The sequence below is a fragment of the Artemia sp. Qi Xiang Cuo genome, chromosome 11 (genome assembly GCF_049724085.1).
Source record: "Artemia sp. Qi Xiang Cuo chromosome 11, ASM4972408v1, whole genome shotgun sequence".
Lineage (NCBI taxonomy): Eukaryota > Metazoa > Arthropoda > Branchiopoda > Anostraca > Artemiidae > Artemia > Artemia sp. Qi Xiang Cuo.
The window spans coordinates 71,753,522-71,768,365 of record NC_142804.1 but is presented as its reverse complement, the minus strand read 5'-3'; the positions used below and the strand labels follow the sequence as shown (position 1 = coordinate 71,768,365).

Sequence of the window (14,844 nt, the reverse complement as noted above, 5' to 3'; positions counted from 1 at the left end):
ACACTGGGACATCGATTTCTTGGACAATCGGACACTCGGACATTCGGGAAAATTTATAAGTAAAAATAATAAACTATATCTAGTCTTACTCCTTCCATAAAAAAAAATGCAAAAAAAAAAAAATGAAAAATGTTTATGAAGAAAATTGAAAGTGCCCTTAAGATGAAGCCATATTATGTAGCCTATATTCAATCTGAAAAAATTCTAAGATGGACAAAAGAAGACAATATGTCGAAAAATTAAGCTATAAAACACAAACTTGATAATAAAAAAAAACTGTAACTAATCTTTCCACAACCATCCGAAAAATGATAAAAAAAATATGAAAAGGGTCTAATTAAAGAAAATTGAAAGCACGATCAAGCCCTCAAAACATAGAAGGGTTAGCAACTTAAGATGAAGCTATATTAAACACTTTCTATCTGAAAAAATGCTAAGCTTGACGAAAAACTATACAAATCTCGAAAAATGAAGCTATAAAACTAAAATTTTAGCTAGTTTTCCCCCTTCCATCCGAAAAAAAAAATTATAAAAAAATATGAAAAGGATTTTATTGAAGAAAATTGAAAGCACGGTCAAACCCTCAAAACCTAGAAGGGCTAGTTTCCGTAAGATGAAGTTATGTTATACACTTTCGATCTAAAAAAAATGCTAAGATGGACAAAAAAAGCATAAAATTCTCGAAAAATGAAACTATAAAACCAAAACTTAATAAGAAAAAAACTATAACTAGTTTCACGCATTCCATCTGAAAGATTATTTTAAAAAATGTAAAAGGTTATATTAAAGAAACTTGAAAGAACGGTCAAACCCTCAAAACCTAGAAGGGCTCGCGCCCTTAAGATGAAGCCATATTATACATTTTTGATCTAAAAAAAGCAAAAAAAAAACGGATAAAGCCTTGAAAAATGAAACTTTAAAACTAAAACTTAATAAGAAAAATAATAAAACTGAAACTATTCTTCCCCCTTGAGAAACCATTCTAGTTTCTCAGGAAAATAAAAAATTCAAATAGTAATAAACATGATGAAACAAAAATGAAAATGTTAAAATCGTTGAATCTCATATAAAATAAACAGTTAAAATATAACAGCGGTAAAAAAAAAAGCTAAGAAGTTAGAAAAAAAGATGATTTTGATATAGTGTGTTAAAAGCTCCCTGAAATGGAGTGAGAGGAAGGCCTCTTACATAGGGGCATATTCAGAAAATCTTGTCCATACTTGCTGAGTGAGAATAAAAATAAACTCTAAATATTCTTCTAACACAAACTTAAAAAAACATCAAAGGGCCTGACTTCACCCACGGAAGGTCTTACTTGCAAAAAAAAAAGAATCCAAAATGCTACGGAGTTTTTTTTAGAGGGGGTGAAAGAAAGGCAAGTAGGGTTTGTGTAACTGAACCCTAAAAGAACCCTTACTCGAAGCCCTATAATCCCCCCTTTGTTCAGAAAAATTAAAGAAATAGTCTATGAGGGATAAAATATAATAAACAAAAAATGTTCGGAACAAATAAAAAGTTAAAATGCTAAAAATCTTAACGTTAATTGGAAAAGACCATTGGTGCTGCTGTTATGTTCCACTGCTAAGGATTTCCAAAATTCCTATTTAGAAGGCCCAAGCTATCTTAAAGGATTAGTTATTCCACTAAACGATGCAACGATTTGCCCCCTGTGTCTCCTATTCCTAATTCCCCTGCATCTTCTTATACAATGTTGCGAGGCCTTCCTATATCCTTATGCAATTTGTCAGTATTCCCCCTGTCTTCTTATGCAATATGTCTGGAACCCCTCTATGCTCCAATGCAATGTGTCAGTATTCCCATATGCGGTAATGTAATGTGTCAGGAACTTCCCTATGCTCCAATGTAATGTTTTCGGAACCCTTCTACCTCTCAATACAATGTGTCAGGAACTCCCCTATGCTCCAATACAATGTATCAGGAATTTCCCTATGCTTCAATGCAATGTGTCATGAAATCCCCTAGTCCATGTGTCAGGAACTGCTATGAGGATATGTGCTGCTAATCGCTTACCAGGCATGGTATTATCAGAGATTCTATTAGGTTGCAAAATATGATTTGGGGATGGACATTAAATCCCATAAACAGCACTGTCCAATAAACATAAATCCCATAAACAGCACTATCCAGAATGGGGCTGCTTTTATCTTTGTCGTTGTTGGAAAAGCTCTATATTTCATTAGGGTTTTTAAGTGGCATTAAGGTAATGTTTTTTTAGGATTCTTATCAGTTTGTCACTTAGTTTGGGAATATAGGGCAAAACATTGAAACGTTTATTATCACCCACCAAAGGGATGATATCTGGTATGGGCTGTGGATTTGATGCATCCTTTTCTTTTTATTTGTCTTTTTTTCTATGATGAATTAAAGTAATCTTATGGGATATTCATTGCAAAATAAAATGCCTTTAAGATAATTCAGTTCTGGGACAATATAAGCTTCTGAGCACATTCTTACTGCACGACCCCCCCCCTCTTAAATATAACAGCTCCTTTTTTACGCAAGGAGACTGGTTGGAAGAGACATGCAAATACCTATCGTTATGTGTAGGTTTTTTATAAATTGAAACTTCAAAGCTGAGAGACTTTTTGAAGATAAAGGCGTCTAGTTTTTTCCTTAGTAATACAATCTCAAAATTTTCGACATTTTTTTTGCAGCAAAACCTCTCACTGGTAGATTTTTAGTGGATTTTTAAAATAGCTCAAAATTTCCTCCGCCACGACTTTTTTATGGCTGGGGCTCGCTCATCAGAAAATTACAGTACAAAAACTGTCAAAATTCCAGATGCTTTCTTCCTAGATTCTGTCCTGTCTGGCCATTGAGAACCTATCAGAGCCTGGGAAGAAAGTGCAACCCCTAACAGATAATATCTTTTTTTGGTAGGTGATAAGAAGGATTTAACTGTGTTACCCTATATTCCCAAACTGAGTGGCAAACTGCGAAGAATCTTAAAAAAAAACATAACCTTAAGGACGCTTTTAAAAATTCTAACAAAATACAGAGCTTTTTCAACAGCGGCAAAGATAAAACCAGCCCTGTTTTGGATAGTGGTGTTTATAGAGTTCCCTGTTCTTGTGACTGTTTCTGTGTTAAAATAACCCAACAACAATTGGGGGAGAGCTTGTTAGAACACAGGACATCAATCCACAAAGCCAAGTAATTAAAATCAAGTATTTTGTAGTAGGCATCAAGCCATGGCTAATTGTAGAAAAAGCCAAGACAGATAGTCCGAGTGATTGAGAGACAAAACTGGGATAAGCCCTTTTTAGGATTGTATAAAAATGATGTCATTTCATTTGTTGATAGATAAGTATGTATATACTAATATCTCAGATCAGTTGATTTAACTGTTGATAAAAAGCCAAAACAGTTGATTAACAGCCAAAACAGTAGATAAACCAGTTGATAAAACAGTAGAGAAACAGTTGATAAAACAGCCAAAACAGTAGTTGATAAAAAGCCAAGCCAGGTAGTCCGAGTAATTGAGAGGCAAATCTGGGATAAGCCCTTTTTAGGATTGTAGAAACATGATGTCACTTTATTTGTTGACAGATAAGTCTATCTGTCATCCATCCATGGGTCATTCCTAGGGCAGAACTAAAGTTAGATAGTCATAGAATTAAGGGATGAAAGATTGGATTGACTTTGGGTTGTCGCGTGACGAACAATGTCCACTGCAGCGGCGTATCCAGGATTTTGTTTTGGGGGGGGGCATCAGTCTACCTTTTTATAGCAGTCATGTGAGCAAGAAAATTATCTATCATAGTGCAACATTTCAGGTTGGGGGTAGGGGGGGTAGCTAGGTAAAGAAATAAAAAGTACACACTTGTCATGAGTATTTCTAGTTGTAGACTTTTTTTGTTTGAGTATGCATGACAAAATTTTGCCAACAAAGTCAGAATAAAAAAAAAGAGTTAGAAGCAGATAGAGTTTCTATTTTGGGCGAGTAGATGTTTTGGGCGTAACTGCCACGAAACGGTAGAATTTAGAAAATATAAAAAAAAGAAGTGCATTATTCCTTATATTTGCCTATGGGACCCTTGTTTTAGAGAACCAAATAAATAAAAAATAATATTATATCAAAGACAATTGCCCAGAATTTGGTTTCGGAGGGGTGGGTACCTCAGTCTACCTATTATAGCAGCCATGAAAGCAAGAAATGTATTGATATTAACATTGTTTACAGAGGATGAAGCATAATTAAAGTTTAAAAAACAGAATCAACTGCACTTAGAGAAAGACGACCTAACCTCTCACAGTAACAACCGCCGGTCTTTTTTGGCTGCAAATCGATCAAAAACTTGGTCAGCATCGACCTGGATATTGTGGTTCAGGGTCATGTGAGCTAGTCTGTTCAGACGCTCCTCGCCCGTGGAGCTTCGCAGATAGGTTTTTAATCGCTTAAGATAGCTAAAACTCCTCTCAGCAGATGCGGTAGTCACTGGTAATGTCCGAAAAATCGTCAAAAGCCTTCGAATGCATGGGAAAAATCTCGCATTGCATGACGCAAGAGTCGAAGCAACAGTTGATGGTTTTGTCAAACATTCCGAGCCACTTCTGTTTCCAAAGGACTAACTTACATTCGAGCGCACGTCTACCCCCGTGAAATCCCTCGTAAACAGCAACAGCGTTCACATATTCATTAATTTTTAATTACTCGCTGTTAGCTGGCAAAAGCCTTCCGATTTTGAAAGATGCCTCCTGATGGCGCAAAAATCTTTGATCAAGTTCTTCAATAAGTGAAGCAAAGTAAGGTTCGAACAATGACTCGCGATAAAAAAAACCTTGATGGACTCAATATGCCGACAACACTCAGCTAAGTCTAAATCTTCAGCTTGCGAGAGAGAGAGAGAGAGAGCATTATGGCACTTACAAACTCTAGCATAGCCACCGTGAACATAAAACTAAATTCAGTTGCTGCTGAAACCAATGCATTCGCTTTTGAAATAACTTCCGTATCGCACCGTATGCTACCAACTATTTCCTCAAGTACGGAAATAATCACACAATACAAAGACATAAAAACTAACATGCAATCGTGACGCTCCACCCATCTCGTTTCGCAAAACTTCACAAGCTTTCTCGCAGGACTATCGGGACAAACGACAGCGACCGCTTCTGCAAACATATTCGTTCTTTTTGGTGAGGATGATAAAAATGATATAATCTGCTGTATAGTAGCAAAGATTGACCAAACAAGTCCTACGCTACTAGTTTTACATAACGCCAAATTTAAGCTGTGCCATGCACAGTGGGTATAGATCACATGCGAATATTTTTTCCTAATTTCTGCCTGTGCACCAGAATAGAAGTCAGATGTGTTTCTGGTCCCATCAAAACCGGTCGCCCTACATTTCTCAATTTTTAAGCTAAATGCAATACATTGGCCGATGATTTGCTTCGCTACTGCAGAGTTGGTGAGTTTTTTACAAACAGAAAACCCGAGAAACCGCTCTTCAAGTAAAGCACGAGTGTCGTTGTAGTATCTGACTACAAGAACTAACTGTTCCTTATTGGAAATGTCTGTAGTCTCGTCGGCAAGGATTGAAAATGCTACTGAACTATTTACATCACTCACAATGCTTGGCACAATAACGGACGCGAAACAATCGATCAGGTCGTTTTGAATGATAGGAGATATATACTGCGCATGTTTTTGCGCCATTTTCGAAATGTTCTTTTAGACATTGCTATCCACTCTCTTCCGTTAAACGCAAAACACCACGAAAAATGCCTTCATTTACGTTATTTTTGTCGCATAGTTTACTCTCCTCTCTGTGTCCTCGCAGAGGTAACTCATGCCGCCCGCAAAAAAGGACCGCGCGCAGAATTGGTGTTGGAATTTAGCGATTTTTTTTTATTTCAGCCTCTGCACTCGATATAGCAGACACAATGCTCCTAGTTCGTTTTTCATAAACGGAGACAAAGCTTTCGGCGCTAATCATTGAATCAAGATGGTAACGAGAGTTCTGATGCGCCCGCATGTCTGAAAGAAAATGCTTGAGTCCTGTGTATGGTTTCGAGACTAGAGAGCCTTGAACCTGATGGCTACCCTTCCCAGCAGCTTGACAAGCGAATAAAATGAATTTTGCACAAAAGACACCCATGCATGTTGGAATGAAGACCACCCATTCAGGAAAAGCTTGTAACCGAGAGTGCTGAAGGGATTAAACTTTCGTTTTTCCCTTTTTGATAAATGCTTTCAAATGAAATGGAATGTTCCGGTTCGGCTAGAAGTGACTAGTTAAAAGATTGTATTTTTCTTAGTCTGAAAGCTTTTTGAGTTGATCTGGTTTTCCAGCATGCAAGCCGATATCGAACTTTGAAAGAACACGGGACGAGTCTACAGAATCCTGTTCAGTTGGCTGGTGAAATTCGGTTATATCTAACCCTTTCGAGCAAGAAGCATCCACACCTCTCATGACGTAGTCAATACTACTAGAAGCAGAGGTACTACTGCCATCGCCAAAATCGAAGTCTAAAATAAAAAAGACGAAATGAAGTCACGAAAAGAAATAAGCAAAAAGTAAAATAACAGATTAAAAGAGTGTGAATTACAAAGTATTAGATAAGTCATAATTAATCATAGTTCTATTAAATATCTTGGTCTTTAATGGACGGGAAATAAAAAACACAGAGATATCAATTCAGCTTTAGATCCACAGCTTCTTGGAAAAATATACAAAAAGGGTGCAAAGATTAGTTGCTTATTTTTGGCAAACCCTGTATTTTCTTAAAGCAGAACTGAAGATATTATCTATATTTTAAAGTTAGATTTCCATTTTCTACATTATGATATTCTTCAAAACCGAAACGCGTGAATTATTGTGGTATTCCGAGTTTCTGAGTTTTGGGTTCAAAATGTTTTACGCGTGACAGAAGACCCAGGTCAACAAGCGTGCCAAATTTCAATCCTTCAAAACATGGGATCTAGAGAAAAAATCTAGTAATGTGGAAACGCTGCGTTTTCCGCACGATTGCCTATATATGTCCAGTCATTCTGAAGATTGTCTATTTTATATGATCTATATGCTTTTCAAATTGAAATACTCTGGATATTGTTGAATTCGCATGACAAAATGTGTGATCACTTCCACACGGAAGCGCTAGTTGGAGCATCATGTAGTGTGACCTTAACAGTAAAGTGCCAAGAAAATGCTCTCTACCAGACTGTTCCAAGGGTTCAAAGATCACCCTTGAATCGTTAAAAGACTCATTTTATCACTTATCTTGCTGTTCCTGGACACAAATCAATTTTGGCAGTTAAATCATAATCAGAACATTTTTTCTCCCGATTTTTACTAATGGCCTCAAAAACTCGTTTTCCTCGTAAAACTCGTTTAACTCGTAAAAAAAGAAAACAATTAACTTTTGTTAATAAATGATTTGTGTACATGACTTGTTTGGTAGGTCAAAGTTTGCCCCCCTCCCCCTTCTCAAAAGTATTGAATTTTAGAGACACAGCTAAAAATTCTGGAACGGCTCTAAATGATCAATTCACACGGTAAAATTACCGTTTTTGCGGGATTCTACTTTTTGTTTCTCGAAATACGGGAATATGAAGGTATTCCAACATTGACCATGCTCATAGTCACACAAGAAGTAGAATATAAAATAAATGAACTAGTAATAATCCTATGTTATGCTCTAGAAAAAGATTAAGCTTCAAAAAAGTTTGATCCCACCCAAATAGTGATCATTTTTACTGTTTCCTTTTATTGATCATAGATAAGAAAAATTCTTACGAGAAGATTTCCAAATTTAGATTTGGTCGTCTTCAATCTAAATTAGGAATTGCATTTAATTACAAGTGACACATGCGTGCTTCAAAACCCACTAAATACAAACTATCGTCAGAACAGTAGTAAACTCCTTACCGTCATTGATGGTTTTTGCAAGCTTTAAGAAATGCTTAATGCTGGGCTAGTGTCGCTTCATTTTCTTTCTTTCCTCTCACGCGACCTTTCTGTTTCAATGATTAGCTTACACGGGAATTATAGCAGCGTTTGAATGAAATATCGCCTCTTAGTCCGATTCCTTATCTCAATTCATTCATTGCAGAGAAGCTAGTGCTTATAGCTGCGGGGGTTAAATAGTGAAAAAAATTCCATGAGATCTTGTTTGATTACAGGAGGTGATTGCACGTTTGATGATAAAATAATGATATAAGCTTGCCGGAAAAACGGATAGCCATTTAACAAGAAATGAAAAAAGGAACGGGTGTTGCAAATAACTTAAAAGTGTGAATATTTCGGAACGTACTATATTAGCACTTAAAAAAAAGAAAAGAAATTTCGGGGGGGGGGGGGCAGGCCGCTTCGGGCCCCCATGGAGACGCTACTGGTCCACTGGACTTGTAGGCGAAATCTGGGACTGAATTTGGTTAGACTACTGCAAAGGCCTGAGACTTTTGATTCTGCCTTGTCTCAATACGTCTGTGACAACCCATACCATTTTATTTATTTGGTAATACCTCCATTATTCCCCCGTCAAAGGACTCATGCAAGTTTTCAGGGAGGCAGATGAAATGAAAAAAAAAATAACCAAAAGGTCACCCTTATTAGAGATTAAATAAAAAAAACAAGTTTTTTTAACTGAAAGTAAGGAACGACGTTAAAACTTAAAACGAACAGAAATTATTCCGTATATGAAGGGGGCTGTCCCCTCCTCAACGCCTTGCTCTTTACGCTAAAGTTTTTTTATTGTTTAAAAAAATAGAGTTGTGAGAAAGTCAAACTTTAGCGTAAAGAGCGAGGCGTTGAGGAGGGGGACAGCCCCCTTCATATACGGACTAATTTCTGTTCGTTTTAAGTTTTAACGTCGTTCCTTACTTTCAGTTAAAAAAACTTGTTTTTTTTATTTAATTTTTGAACGTTTTTGAATTAATGCAGGTTTTGATTTTGGCTCACCGTACATGAATAATTAAAACAAAATTTGCATATTATATTTGGTTAAATGGCTTTTTCGAAACTTGTTTAATTTTATTTACGAACGTTTTTATTAGTAATAAATATACGTAACTTAGAATTAACTTACGTAACGAACTTCTATATTCATAAATTTTTAACACGTATATTAGGGGGTTCGCCCCTAGTCAATACCCTGCTCTTTAAACTATAGTTCGAATTTTTTTTCCAGTTCTTTAAAAATGACCTCTTAATCACAATCAGTTGATCAGTTGAAAAACTTGTTCTTTTTTATTTAATTCCTGATCTTTTTCTTTAATAATGCTGGGAAATCCGGCGCGCCCTGCATAGCAATGTCCCTTCCCCCGTGAAAACTTCCTTCATGGAAAGATCCTTCCATAGAGCCCCCGACCCTCTCCTTCCCCCACCTACCAGAAAAAATCTCCTCTGAAAAAGTCTGTATACTTCCCAATAACCAATACTATATGTTAACATTGAGTAAAGTTCATAACTTTCAGCCCTCCCCCTGGGGACTTTGGGGGATCAAGTCATCCTAAAAGACATTTTTATCATATTTTCGACCATGCTGAACAAAATGGCTATCTCAAAATTTTGATCGGGTGACTTTGGGAAAAAAATGAGCGTGGGAGGGGGCCTAGTTGCCCTCCATTTTTTTTTGTAAATTAAAAATGGAAATATAAATTTAAATTTCCTTTCCATTTACCCCTCCCACTAATTTATCGCCCCCATGGTTGTAAACGAAACCCCCTGGGAAAAAAAACCCACAAAAAAAAGAAAAAAACAAACAAACAAATACCACCCAAAACTGTTACTTTCTTCGGGAAAAAAAATGAAAAAAAACACTTTTTGTATATATGAGCTTTACACCTCTAACGTCGGGTTATATTATACGCTGTATATGATGGTGTGATTTTCATTAAGGTTCTATAATTTTTAGGGTGTCTTTCCCCCTTTTTTCGAAAATCAGCCATATTTTCTCAGGCACGTAACTTTTGTTGGGTAAGATTAAACTTAATGAAACTTATATATTTGAAATCAGAATTAAAATCTGATTCTTTTGATGTATCTATTGGTATCAAAATCCCGTTTTTTAGAGTTTCGGTTACCATTGAGCCGGGTCGCTCCTTACTTACAGTTCGTTACCACGAACTGTTTGATTAATTAAAAAAAACTTTCCGAAAAGTAAGTTTTTCAAAGAAAAGTATAGGCTATTTTAAACTTAGGCCCAGTAGATACAAATACCTGTTAAAATTTAAATTCAAAACGACCCGAAATTACTATTAAAGAATAAATAAACTCCCAAAACCAACAGAAATTAAACAAACAATCATAGCAAAAAAATAACAACAAGTAATAATATTTATGAATAAATAGATCTTAAAGCGAGTAATGCTTAGATTGAATATGAAAATCAAGCTTAAAACGAAAAAAAAAATTGCTATTGGAAGTTTAAATGAAACATAAAACGAACAGAAATTAAATAAACAATCAAGCAAGCATACAATAGATATTTATGTAAATGAATTAATAAATCTTAAAACGAGTGGAACTTAAATTGAATATGCAAATTAAGCTTGAAACGAACAAAAATCACTACAAACAAGAGTTTGGGTATCGCCTCCTTCTCTCATTGTAAAAGTCTAAAACCTTCTGCGTCATTGGCGCTTTACTGAAAACCAATTTTATTACAAATACTTTCTTTTGTACTTAATTAATTAAAAAAAAACCTTTTTCCACAAAATAAGTTTTTCAACGACAAGTAAAGAACTCCATTAAACGAAAAATGAGCAAAAATAAAATCAAATAATCTACCAAGCGTGAAACTACCACAAATAAGTATCGATAAATAAATGAAACCCAAAACGAACAGAAATTATAATAAATAACCGAGTCAAACTCAAAACGGGCAGAAATTGGCGCAAAATTCCCTATGCCTTCCTTAGGCCAGAACAAAATTTACACTTTACTGAAAAAAGTATAAATGTTTTTACATTTATAACTTTAATAAATTAAATAATACTAACATTTTGATTACTAAATATCAGTATATGTATATTAAACGTATTTTTTCAGTAAAGTGTAAAGTGCAAATTTCGTTCTGGCCTAAGGAAGGCGTAGGGGTTTTGCGCCCAACTTGTGTTAATTTCTGCTCGCTTTGAGTTTGACTCGGTTATTTATTGTAATTTCTGTTCGTTTTGGGGTTTAATGGAGTTCTTTACTTTTCTTCGAAAATTATTTTTCTTAAACAAGTTTTTTTTTAATTAATTTCTGTTCGTTTCATACTTACATTGTTTTTTCAGAAAAAAAAAACAATTCTTAAAAACTTTCCGTTTTTTAAGACTTTATTATTTGGACTCCTAATTGTATGTTGGAAAAAAATTTTCAGCTCTTTTTTGTTTTTGCTCTTTTTTTGTTTAATTGAGTTCTTTACTTTTCTTTGAAAAACTTATCTTTAGAAAAAGTTTTTTTTTAATTAATTTCTGTTCGTTTTCTATTGACATAGTCTTTTCAGGGAAAAAGAAAATAATACTTTAAATCTTTTCGTTTTTTAAGACCTTATAGTTTGGCCTGCTATTTGTATGCTGGAGAAAAATTTTCAGCAATTTTTAACAACATACACCCTTTTAAAAATCTGGACACAAATAGTACTGTTTAATTTAGTTTCATACCTTTTCTAGTTGACCTGAAATGGAAAACTTGATACAATTCGCGAAAAAATCTGTTTACTTTCTTTGTTAGCTTGGATACACTTACGGTATTTTGATTTTGTTACATTTTAAGAGCAGAAGTTGCCCCGAAAGTTTGAACATAATACCCTCAGTCGTTGTTGGGATACTGCTGAGATGCCTTATTGGGGATAAGCATTAACACAGTGCATTTTGATTTAATCTTAAGACAACATTTAGTTTTTAAACATAATGGACAGATGGGAGGGTCGGCGTTTGAGGGTGGGAGTGGAAGGGTGATTACTTGCCCTCCAGTCACTTTCGACTGTTAAAAAAGGCACTAGCCCTTTTAATTTTCAATCGAATGAGCCCTTTTCGAAGTTCCCACAACAACTCCTTCGATACGAAGTGCCCTGGTCTAAACAACAACAACAACAAAAAATAATACATTATATCCACATCGATCTTTACTATGAAAATGTAGAGCCTTCCAATCACTTTCGACTATAAAAAAGGGCACTAGGTCTTTCGATTTCCAATCGAATAAGCCCTTTTGGAAACAAACACGCTTTCTATAAACACCTTATATGCCCCGAGGGCATAAATTACAGCCCTTACCCTAAGGTCTGTTAGGGTGGTTGTCATCCTCTAAGACCGAATTTCAGAACTTTCAACTACGTTAAACAAATTGGCTATCATAAAATTTTGATTGGATGTGTTTATGGAAATGGTGGGCGTGAGAAGGGCGGTAGTCGCTCTCCAGTCACTTTCAACTATTAAAAATGGCCCTAGCCTTTTCAATTTCCAATCAAATGAGCCCTTTTGAAGTTTTTACGACAAAACTTTCAATAAAAATCTTATATGCCCCCAGGGAATAACTTAAAACCCTTGCCCCGAGGGCTGTGGGGAGTTTCCTCCTTAAAAACATAATTACTATCTGGAAATCAAGTACGCTGAACAAAATTACTACCTCAAAATTTTGATTGGATATGTTCGGGGAAATGGATGGCGTAGAAGGGGTGTTAGTTGCCTTCCAATCACTTTTGACCCTTAAAAAGGGCACTAGAACTCTCGATTTCCAATCGAATGAGCCACCTTTGAAGTTTTTACGACGACCCCTTCCATATGAAGTGCCTCTGGGGAAAAAAGGTAATAAATAAATAATAAAACATTGGAGCCGTATGGCCTCTACTATAGGCAACGCTACATTTTAAATCCTGAGTTAAGATACAAAACTAATCTCCTAAATATCATTTTAAATGATTAACTGTATCGCAGCCTCAAACCTCAAACCCAAATAGAATTGAAAAAAAACTAGCAATATTTATCAAAGCATAGGCTATCCTAGCCTAGGCCTACAAATCAAGACATTCTATACTTACTACTTTCTTTCCTGCTGATGAAAAACTTGGCTCAGACTTTCCAAAGAATTTAGTTTAAATTGCTTGTCCTTGAAAACAAGGTCCTTTGAGCTGTATAACATTTTTTAGCTTCTACAAACTCAAATATTTTTTCATCTAAGTTCCACATCTAAAGTGGAACATCTAAGTTCCATTTTGCTTAAACGTAAACGTAAGAAGTTGACATATTTTGAACTTCTTCCGTCAGAGCTCTAGCATTGCGTTTTGACTTACGGATACATTAACGTAAGGTCTTGCGGAGGGTTATGAGCCTTACGGAAGGATTACGGAGTTCAGTGTGAAGGTGAGAACGGAAAGCCAAAACTCAATGTGAAGGAACCTATAGCGTTGCCTCTGATAATGATACCTATCTAAGCCCCATTTATTACCTTATTAATTCCTATCGTTTTATATCCATCCACAAAATTATATTTTGCAACCTAATATGATCTAATAATACCATACCTGGTAAGCGATTAGTTTTTAAGAATGCTTTACATAAATTGAAAGATTGCAGTGCCATTCAGTATTGTATTTTTTATTCAGTTACTCTTTCATTGTTGCTTGGGAAGGGTCTTCTTACTTCAGTTTCAGTGTTTTTTTAAGGTTTGGTTTTTATATTATCCTTTGGATTTTCAACTATTTTTTTTTATTATTATTCTTCACTGAAGTCGGTCAATCTTAGGTCTTGACCGAAATATTTGCATTGTCCTCTTTGTTTTTTTTCAATGGTTGTTCATTTTCCGCGTTTCTCTCTTCTTCACATTTTGTTTTGTTTTGTAAAGCTTATATAAGATAAACTTGATCCTAACATGCAGCAAATTTTAGCTTTTTTGTCATGACAGTAATGGAATCCTTGAATATAGACCTTTTCATAACGCGTAAAATATTTAAATAGTTATTTAAAACCCACACAATAAAACAGTACCTAACAGTGGATTAAAGATAGGAGGAAAAATTACACAAAGACAAATACATTATCAACGAAATAAAAGTGTAAGATTATATTGAATATATAAAACAATACCTGCACCCCCCCCCTTCTCCCTGAGAAACAAGAAGACATATAAATATTTAAATCAAGGAGGCACACTTGTGCCTCTATAAAGAGGCGACCCACCACAATGTTAAGCGATTTCAGGTCCTAGAGGTCGCAGAGAGACGGCGGTAATCGCATTTTGTAGCCCAAGCTCAAACTAAGAAGCTTGCAAAATTTCATCCTCTTCCGACTTTATCTTCATGGGGTAAACTGGGCCGGAAGTTTCGACCCCTCCCACCACAGCCCCCCTTTAACGTTGTCAGATGGGGCTGAAATTTAGAGGATAAGCTTTCCTGGGGCCCGGGAGCTTATCCTCGAAATTTCAGCTCAATCAGATTACTCCTTCCCTGTTTTCAAAAAACCAAATATAGCCACTTAAAATTCGTATCATTTTTTTTTCTTAGCCACGCCTACAGGCCACAGTTGGCAACGGATCCGGGTGAATGAGGACTCATTCGAAGCAGAATTCGACCTGTTAGGGCCTTTTGATATTTTCAGACCGAAAAAATTATCCCCCGAATTTACATTTACGAAAAACATCGTTTTCCTATAAGAGCCCATGTTAATTTTTCCTACCACAACCCCCCTTTAACGTTGTCTGATCTGGCTGAAATTTAGAGGATAAGCTTTCCTGGGGCCTGGGAGCTTATCCTCGAAATTTCAGCTCAATCTGATCACTCCTTCCCTGTTTTCCAAAAACCAAATATCAAGTTTTGCTTGCATCAAAAAAAGATTCCCCTTACTAAAAAACAATTGCAATTATGTCTCTTTAGTGCCGCGGTTGAGACTCCTGA

The 14,844-nt window shown here is 35.7% G+C and overlaps 1 protein-coding gene across 1 annotated transcript in view; it reads left to right on the top strand.

Annotated features, from left to right (window-relative positions):
• The window catches only part of LOC148947308 (MPN domain-containing protein-like), a 61,335-nt gene that overhangs the window by 25,843 nt on the left and 20,648 nt on the right, over positions 1–14,844 (top strand). The gene's annotated exons all lie outside the window — the stretch shown is intronic.